Here is a 10,526-nt window from a genome sequence, read left to right on the forward strand (position 1 = left end):
CTTGTACCTTAAAACACGCTAGTTGATATACTAATTGGTGGAGTAAAGCTGAGGATAATTTTGCCTGAGTTGTAAACTACTAAATGATGCATTTATAGAGTCATGACAGTAACTCAGGAGATTATGAGCATGTGGTGGAAGACATCTGCAACCCACCAAGGTCAGTTAGGGTGATTAGGTTATAGATTGCTGATATAGTTGCAAGGAGGCAAACTAGCACCTGGTCTTAACTAGCTGAGTTAAAAATGAGTCAACCAAATTGCACATATACAGAGAAAGAATGTGTTATCAGAGGGATATGAGCAGCGTGGGACCTATAACTGGTATTTCTTAAGGCAAAAGGATTTTCAGTGGTTATCCAATATTATTCATGCATCTGAATAGAGTCATAAGTACTCTCACTTCCCAAATGATATATTAGAATTTCCAAGTAGTCATCAAGCCTGTCTATCTTTCTTTCTTTGGAATCTATGCTTTCCAAACAATTTTTAGAAAAATAGAACTAGTATAAACTCACTAGAAAGAAATATCTTCCAGTGTAATTTTTTCTTCTGGAAGAGCAGCTATAAAATTAATGCTAAAACGTAGGCATATCAAAACAAAGTCAGTTATTAGTTTTTCAAGTGACTAGTTTCAAAATACTAATTACTTACAGTGCATTAGAGGAATAGTAATATTTTGTCCTCAACTAACAAGCTAGTACTTCTAGACATTGTATCCCTGTGAAATATAAACTTCAATAAATTTAATAATGATCTAGTAAATAGGACTCACGTTGTTATAACTCTAACTTGGTAATAAGTATATTCATCACTACCATCATCATCTTCATCACCACCACTATTTTAATGCTGGGAGATGGATTATGGCGGTGGTAGAAAAGACATATATAATTATCTTTTCTGTTATATGTGCCTCATGCATTTATACATCCTATCACAATATACCGCATATATTGTGTTCAATAAGGGCTTCCCTGGTGGCTCAGGTAAAGAATCTGCCTGCAATGCAGCAGGCCTAGGTTTGATCCCTAGGTTAGGAAGATCCCCTGGAGAAGGGAATGGCAATTCACTCCAGCATTCTTGCCTGGGAAATCTAATGGGCAGAGGAGCCTGGTGGGCTACAGTTCCTGGGGTTGCAAAGAGTCAAACATGACTGAGGGACTAAACCACTACCACCACCATTGGGTCTAATAAGTATTTGGAAATTATTTGGATGGATGAGTTAATGGATGAATGATAAAAATGAAAGCATGGATAAACCAGGATCAAACCAAAGCAAAACTGAATCTTAATACATAGAAATATAAAATTATAAAATGCCTTTATGTGTATAATCAGGTTTAATCTGCAAACACGTAAGGTCATTATTATCCACATTTTATAGATGACAGTGAGGTTTGACGAGACTGACACAAGGATGCAAGATGGTGATTAAGAGGACCCTAGAGTGAAACTAGTTGCACTGAATCCTAGCCTGCCTTACACTTACTAATTGGACCAATGCCACAGCTCTCTCATCTGTAAATGGGTAAAAATAATGAGATCTACTTCATAATTCTGTTTGAAATGTAAATGAGAAAATTCATGTAAATGCTGAAGATGATGTCAAGGATGTAATAAGCATTAAATACATTTAGCAATCATTACTTTGCGGCTGAGTGCCTTGTATTATGGTCTTCCCAGGTGGTGCTAGTGGTAAAGAGCCCACCTGCTGATGCAGGAGAGATAAGAGATGCAGGTTCGACCCCTGGGTTGGGAAGATCCCCAAGAGGAGGGCATGGCAACCTACTCCAATATTCTTGCCTGGAGAATCCCATGGACAGAGGAGCCTGGCAGGCTGCAGTCCATAGTCGCAAAGAGTTGAATATGACTGAAGTTATTTAGCATGCACGCCTTGTATTATGTTGCAAGTTATTGTTTTAATCAAAGCTTCAGTAAAGAGTGGTATTTTGAAACTAAAATGGTATCTCATGGAAATAAAGCATTGCTGACTCTGGACATGCAGTAAAAAGCCATCAGGAGTCTTTTGTATCTTGCTGTCATTGTGGCCACATATTCTCTAATTTTTGGTTCTCTTGGTATGTCTATTCCATTGCTTCTCTCTGCAAAAGGAATCTCTCTTCCTGTCATCAGTAGAAAATAGCAAAGTGGTGGTCTCAGCCTTATTTTTCTGTATCCTTTCAGTTTAAGCACCTACCAATCCCTACCCAGAATTTCTGTGTCTCTAGGCCGAATTTTTCAGTGTGAGAATCCCACTGACTTTTACCACTTAGACTAATTGTCTCTCCACCTAGACTAATCAAATGATCACAAAGTCCCAATATGAACACAAAGGCCTACTCCTGGGGTCATTTTTTTCCCCCTTAGGGAGGGCAATAGCAGAAAGCTGGGAAGTTCCCCCAAAGCTTGACTTTAGTGAATGATAGATTGGGTGCTGAAAACCAAATTGACTTCCTCGTCACCATTCTGATGCAAAATAACTCCTGTGTCATTTGACTCCATTCTGACTTTATATACTCCTGTCTAACCTTCTGGAATACATTTTTAAAAATTGAAATATAGCTGATTCACAATGTTGTATTAGTTTCAAGTGTACAGCAGAGTGATTCTAATTTGTAAATATATATATTCTTTTTCAGAATCTTTTCCCTTACAGGTTATTACAAAATATTGAGTATAGTTCCCTGTCCTACACAGTAGGTTCTTATTAGTTATCTATTTTATATAGAGTAATGTGTATATGTTAATCCCAAGCTCCTAGTTTATCCTTCCATTTCCCTCCTTTGGTTACCATAGGTTTGTTTTCTATGTCTGTGGGTCTATTTCTGTTTTGTAAATAAGTTAATTCGTATCTCTTTTTTAGATTCCACATATAAATGATATCATATGAAATTTGTCTTTCTCACTTACTTTAGATAATCTCTAGGTCCATTCATGTTGCTGCAAATGGTATTATTTCATTTGTTTTTTATGGCTGAGTAGTATTCCGTTGTGTATGTGTGTGTGTGTATATGTTGTTGTTGTTGTTCAGTCGCTAAGTTGGGTCTGATTCTTTTTAGCCCCATAGACTGCAGCAGGCCAGGCTTCCCTGTCCTTCACTATCTCCCGAAGTTTGCTCAGACTCATGTCCGTTGAGTCAGTGATGCCATCCAATTCAATAGATACCACATCTTTTGTATCCGCTTTTCTGCTGATGGACATTTAGTTTGTTTCCATGTGTTGGCTATTGTTAATAGTACTGCTGTGAACATTGTGGTGTGTGTATATCTTTTTGAAGTCCAGTTTTCTCCAGATATATACCCAGTGATTGGATTGGTGGATCATAAGGCAACTTTATTTTTAGCTTTCGTAACTCCTATTTTTGATGGAACAGACACAGTAAGAGATTACCAGTTTTCCTTCAGTGGTTCAGAGAGAGTCCTGTGCTTCTGTCAGAGAGCTCAGATCTTACTACCTACATCGTTCAGCTTCTGAGTTGATGCTGAATCAAGACAACGTCTTGAAAAGCTGGTTTCTGCCCTTCATGGACTCATCTCCGGGTGACCACCACCACCTCTCTCCTTCCACTGTTTCTATTGTTACCCTGACACCCCTTGAAAAAGTGATAAGGTGATTCATGAACACGTAGTAGCAATGTGGTTTTCTCCACCTAGGAATAATTTTTCTTTTTCTTTTTTTCATTTTCATAGATCCCTACATTATTAATATGCTTACATCAAGGAACATGAAGTCAAGACTTCGACCTGTTATTATAATTATTCTAAAGGCATCTTTTGTCAAAACTTCAGTATAAAATAAGTTTGATACCCACCTAGAGTGCATATTTTAATTTCATTGGAAAAAGTGTCTGGTAGACTCTTTAACCATGTGGCTTCTCAAGTGGTACTAGTGGTAAAGAACCCACATGCCAATGCAGGAGACATAAGAGATGAAGGTCTGATCCCTGAGTTGGGAAGATTCCCCTGGAGAAGGGCATGGCAACCCACTCCAGTATTCTTGCCTGGAGAATCCCATGGACAGAGGAGCTTGGCGGGCTACAGTCCATGGGGTTGAAAATAGCAGGATATGACTGAAGCGACTTAGCAGGCAGGCACATGAAAACTTAAGCTGCGGATTTTATTTGGGTCCTAGAGACTTACCCTTATACAGCAACCAGCAACATTATTTTGAACTATTCTGATGGATTAATCTTCAATTCAAATGACTACATGCCTATGAATATTACTGATTTGATTATTTTTTTTTTTCTCTGCGTTGGCCAATTGTTCCAAAAAACTGTTAGAAATGTGTTAGTCTTTTAGTGTTGTGTGAAGAAAAACAATGTGAAATCTTTCTGCACCTACTCTACTGGAGGAATGAATCATTGCCTTAATCATAAACACCAGGATGTTCATTGAGACAGTAAGGAAATGAAAAACTTAAGGGGAAAAAGTGAGGAAAAAAACAAACTCTTTAAAATTGTTTACTTTATCAAACTAGAAGTGGCAAAATAATCAACTCATATTTTAAAAGGAAAATATACCCCAGTCATTCTAATCGAAACCTCCAAACTTAGAAAACTAGGCAAAACAAGCATGTGTCAATAGGTCCAGTATTTGAGACTGTTAAATACATGAGCAATTAGAAAGGAAAAGGGACAAACGGGATGTCAAGCTTTTGGCTCCAGTTTTTACATCCCATTTATGTCTCTTCTGATTTTGATTCCTACATAGCCTTCAATCATAGCTTATCTCAGACATGGACTTTAGTAAAATGAAATACTTGGAGTTGCTTACATGTATTATCTCCTTCTGCTGTTTTCAGGGTCTTGGCACAGTTACTATATTTGTTGTGTTATTAAATCTGATGGACTTTTTTTTTTATTCCTCTCATTACTTGATCTCTCAACAGTATCGGACACGGTTGTTGACATGGTTGTACATGCCTTCCTTCTTGAAACATTCCTCTTCCCTGGCTTCTGTGACTCACTGCTCTCTCATATTTCCTCCTACTCTGGCTGCTCTTTCTTGGTATCCTACCTAAACCGACCAGCTTCGATCAGATCTTTAAACATTGGAGCCAAATTCTGAGTCTTCTTTTCTTCTCACTCTACTGTATTCCCCTAGATGAATCCGTGACTCTGATTATCATGAGTTCTCTCAAATTTACAGTTTTCCCCCAACCAAGCCCTAATGCCTCTGTCAGGTTGCATAGCAAATCCTGTAGACTGTGTGGCTTAAACAATAGACATTTATCCCTCATGGTTTTGGGGGCTTGAAAGTCCAAGATCAAGGTGCCCACAGATCTGGAGTCTGATGGTCTACTTCCTGGCTTATAGACGGATGCCTTTCTACTGTATCTTTATACAGTGGGAGAGAGAGAGGAAACAAGTGCTTTTGTATCTTCTTGAAAGATCAATAATACTATCATAAGGCTCCAAACTCATGACCTAATTGCTTCCAAAAGGCCCCTGCTCCACATACCATCATAGTAGGGATCAGGTTTCAATGTAAGAATTTGGGGAAGAGGTGCACACAAACCTTCTGTACATCACCTAGTATATCCAGTTGCCTTCTTAAAATCTCCACTGAGATATTCATCAGGCACTTTTGTTATTGCTATTGTTGCACTAATACTCTACTGTTTTGCACAAGAGCTTTTTGTTTTGTTTTATTTTCTAGTAGCTATATTTCTTAAACTGAAGTATAGTTGATTTACAATATTGTGTTAATTTCTACTGTACAGCAAACTGTTTCCATTTCATACACACACACACACACATATGTAAATTATCATATTTTTCCAGTATGGCTTATCATAGGACATGGAATATAGTTCCCTGTGCTATACAGTAGGACTTTGTTTATCCATTCTCTATATAATAGTTTGCATCTGCTAATCCCAAGCTCCCAGTCCATCCCTCCCCTAATCAACCTCCCTCTTGGCAACCACAAGTCTGTTCTCTATGTCTGTGAATCATTTTTTGTGTCATAGATAAGTTTATTTGAGTCATATTTTATATTCCACAATATAGGTGATATCACATGGTATTTGTCTTTTTCTTTCTGACTTACTTCACTCAGTATGATAATCTCTAGGCCTACCTATGTTGCTGCAAATGTCACTATTTCATTCTTATACTCTATTCTGAGTAGTAGTCTATTTTATATATGTACCATATCTTCTTTATTCTTCATTTTAATACAACATTCTGAACCCAACTCCCTAGTTGGAATTCAGGGAAGACCAGGGCTTAAATGAGTTTCATATCTCCTTTCCTTTTATCACCCTGCTCGTGTTCATACCTAATTAGCTTCTGCATAGAGCAGATTGGCAGATGCTGGGGGATAGAATAATTTCAGCCAAGTTCATAGTGGTCTTGAAGAAGTGATTTGATACTTTGTCTCCTTTAGTCTGGACAAGATCTGGGGGTTTTCATCAAAGAACCTTGCAGTGAGCATCAAAAGGTGATGGGTATGAATCATGGTGAGAATTCATTCAGATGCAGAGATCTTGGGAGGAAAGACAGCAATGGCTTACAGGAGTATAAGCTTATACCTCTCTGTTTCCCTGAAGAACCAAGGAGGACCTGAAAGGATGGTGAAGTCTTTGAGATCTGTGAGGTTTGGGAGCAGGTGCTCTTCATTTGAGACGAATGGAAAGCAGCAAGATTTTACCAACCAACAAGAGGTGATGACCAGCTGGTTGTACTGACACCTGTCCACAGGACAGATGCTCACTCCCCACCTCCAGGTCTAACCCCAGTAGGCCAACAAAGATTCTGTCTCTGAGGGAATCCAGCGATTAGAGAGAGGGAAAAACATCAACATGAAGAACATGACTCACATAGAGTTGCTGTGAGAAATGAAAAAGGAGCCATTTGAGGTGAAAATTGAAGATTTTCAGGAACTTAAAAAGACAGGATTTTTAGAACTCACACAATACAGCCTTTGACATGGAAGATGATCACTACTGCTGCTGCTGCTGTTTAATTGCTAAGTCATGTCTGACTCTTTGTGACCCCATGGATGGTAGCCCACAAGACTCCTTTGTCCATGAGATTTCCGAGGCAAAACTATTGGAGTAGGTTGCCATTTCCTTCTCCAGGGGATCTTCCCAACCCAGGGATTGAACCTGTGTCTCCTGCTTGGCAGGCAGATTCTTTACTACTGAGCCACCTGGGAAGCCCCAGGATGATTACTACTAGACAGACTTAAATTAGTTGCCTGAAAAATATTGAGGGAATGTTGAGGAAAAGTTAAGAGAATTTGAGGCTAGATCCTGATACCTAAGTACATGCATTAAAAGAATGTCAGAAGCAGAAAGAGAAAGAATTTTAAAATTTTATTAAATAATTTGACATGTTGAGCTACCTTTCTATTTCCCTCTATATTTTAAGCTAGTGTTATATTAAGATTATGCTGCTGCTGCTGCTAAGTCGCTTCAGTTGTGTCTGACTCTGTGCGACCCCATAGACAGCAGCCCACCAGGCTCTGCCGTCCCTGGGATTCTCTAGGCAAGATCACTGGAGTGGGTTGCCATTTCCTTCTCCAATGCATGAAACTGAAAAGTGAAAGCGAAGTCAATCAGTCGTGTCTGACCCTCAGTGACCCCATGGACTGCAGCCCACCAGCCTCCTCCATCCATGGGGTTTTCCAGGCAAGAGTACTGGAGTGGGGTGCCATCGCCTTCTCCGATATTAAGATTATATGGATATACAAATAGAAAACCATATTTGAGAGAAAGCAAGGAGGCCAAAGGGCTTCCCAGGTGGCACTAGTGGTCAAGAACTTGCCTGCCAATGCAGGAGAAACAAGAGATGTAGGTTCAATACCTGGGTTAGGAAGATCACCTGGAGGAGGGCATGGCAATCCATTCCAGTGTGCTTGCCTGGAGAATCCCATGGACAGAGGAGCCTGGTGGGTTACAGTCCATGGGGTTGCAAAGAGTGGAGTGAAATAGCATGCATGCACATGTGAGGAGGCCAAAATAGCTGGAGGACAGTGAGGGACACAGTGTGAAAGAGGAGATTGCAGATGCAGTGTGATTTGGGGTCACCTAAGAAGTTGTGATAGGGTACTGAAAGAGGAACTTCCCAGGTCAGTAGATGCCCGATATGCTACTGGAGATCCGTGGAGAAATAACTCCAGAAAGAATGAAGGGATGGAGCCAAAGCAAAAACAATACCCAGCTGTGGATGTGACTGGTGATAGAAGCAAGGTCCGATGCTGTAAAGAGCAATATTGCATAGGAACCTGGAACGTCAGGTCCATGAATCAAGGCAAATTGGAAGTGGTCAAACAAGAGATGGCAAGAGTGAATGTAGACATTCTAGGAATCAGCAACCTGAAATGGACTGGAATGGGTGAATTTAACTCAGATGACCATTATATCTACTACTGCGGGGAGGAATCCCTTAGAAGAAATGGAGTGGCCATCATGGTCAACAAAAGAGTCTGAAATGCAGTACTTGAATGCAATCTCAAAAGTGACAGAATGATCTCTGTTCGTTTCCAAGGCAAACCATTCATATCACAGTAATCTAAGTCTATGCCCCAACCAGTAACGCTGAAGAAGCTGAAGTTGAACGGTTCGATGAAAACCTACAAGACCTTTTAGAACTAACACCCCAAAAAGATGTCCTTTTCATTATAGGGGACTGGAATGCAAAAGTAGGAAGTCAAGAAACACCTGGAGTAACAGGCAAATTTGGCCTTGGAATACGCAATGAAGCAGGGCAAAGACTAAAAGAGTTTTGCCAAGAAAATGCCCTGGTCATAACAAACACCTCTTCCAACAACACAAGAGAAGACTCTATACATGGACATCACCAGATGGTCAACACCGAAATCAGATTGATTATATTCTTTGCAGCCAAAGATGGAGAAGCTCTATATAGTCAGCAAAAACAAGACCAGGATCTGACTGTGGCTCAGATCATGAACTCCTTATTGCCAAATTCAGACTGAAATTGAAGAAAGTAGGGAAAACCACTAGACCATTCAGGTATGACCTAAATCAAATCCCTTATGATTATACAGTGGAAGTGAGAAATAGATTTAAGGGCCTAGATCTGATAGATAGAGTGCCTGATGAACTATGGAATGAAGTTCATGACATTGTACAAGAGACAGGGATCAAGACCATCCCCATGGAAAAGAAATGCAAAAAAGCAAAATGGCTGTCTGGGGCGGCCTTACAAATAGCTGTGAAAAGAAGAGAAGCAAAAAGCAAAGGAGAAAAAGAAAGATATAAACATCTGAATGCAGAGTTCCAAAGAACAGCAAGAAGAGATAAGAAAGCCTTTCTCAGTGATCAATGCAAAGAAACAGAGGAAAACAACAGAATGGGAAAGACTAGAGATCTCTTCAAGAAAATTAGAGATACCAAGGGAACATTTCATGCAAAGATGGGCTTGATAAAGGACAGAAATGGTATGGACTTAGCAGAAGCAGAAGATATTAAGAAGAGGTGGCAAGAATAACTGTACAAAAAAGATCTTCATGACCAAGATAATCATGATGGTGTGATCACTGACCTAGAGCCAGACATCCTGGAATGTGAAATCAAGTGGCCTTAGAAAGCATCACTATGAACAAAGCTAGTGGAGGTGATGGAATTCCAGTTGAGCTATTCCAAACCCTGAAAGATGATGCTGTGAAAGTGCTGCACTCAATATGCCAGCAAATTTGGAAAACTCAGCAGTGGCCACAGGACTGGGAAAGATCAGTTTTCATTCCAATCCCAAAGAAAGGCAATGCCAAAGAATGCTCAAGCTACCGCACACTTGCACTCATCTCACACGCTAGTAAAGTAATGCTCAAAATTCTCCAAGCCAAGCTTCAGCAATACGTGAACTGAGAACTTCCTGATGTTCAAGCTGGTTTTAGAAAAGGCAGAGGAACCAGAGATCAAATTGCCAACATCTGCTGGATCGTGGAAAAAGCAAGAGAATTCCAGAAAAATATCTATTTCTGCTTTATTGACTATGTCAAAGCCTTTGACTGTGTGGATCACAACAAATTGTGGAAAATTCTGGAAGAGATGGGAATACCAGACCACCTGATCTGCCTCTTGAGAAATTTGTATGCAGGTCAGGAAGCAACAGTTAGAACTGGACATGGAACAACAGACTGGTTCCAAATAGGAAAAGGAGTACATCAAGGCTGTATATTGTCACCCTGCTTATTTAACTTATATGCAGAGTACATCATGAGAAATTCTGGACTGGAAGAAGCACAAGCTGGAATCAAGATTGCCGGGAGAAATATCAATAACCTCAGATATGCAGATGACACCACCCTTAGGGCAGAAAGTGAAAAGGAACTAAAAAGCCTCTTTGATGAAAGTGAAAGAGGAGAGTGACGAAGTTGGCTTAAAGCTCAACATTCAGAAAATGAAGATCATGGCATCTGGTCCCATCACTTCATGGGAAATAGATGGGGAAACAGTGGAAACAGTGTCAGACTTTACTTTTGGGGGCTCCAAAATCACTGCAGATGGTGATTGCAGCCATGAAATTAAAAGACGCTTACTCCTTGGAAG

The sequence above is a fragment of the Bos javanicus genome, chromosome 16 (genome assembly GCF_032452875.1).
Source record: "Bos javanicus breed banteng chromosome 16, ARS-OSU_banteng_1.0, whole genome shotgun sequence".
NCBI lineage: Eukaryota > Metazoa > Chordata > Mammalia > Artiodactyla > Bovidae > Bos > Bos javanicus.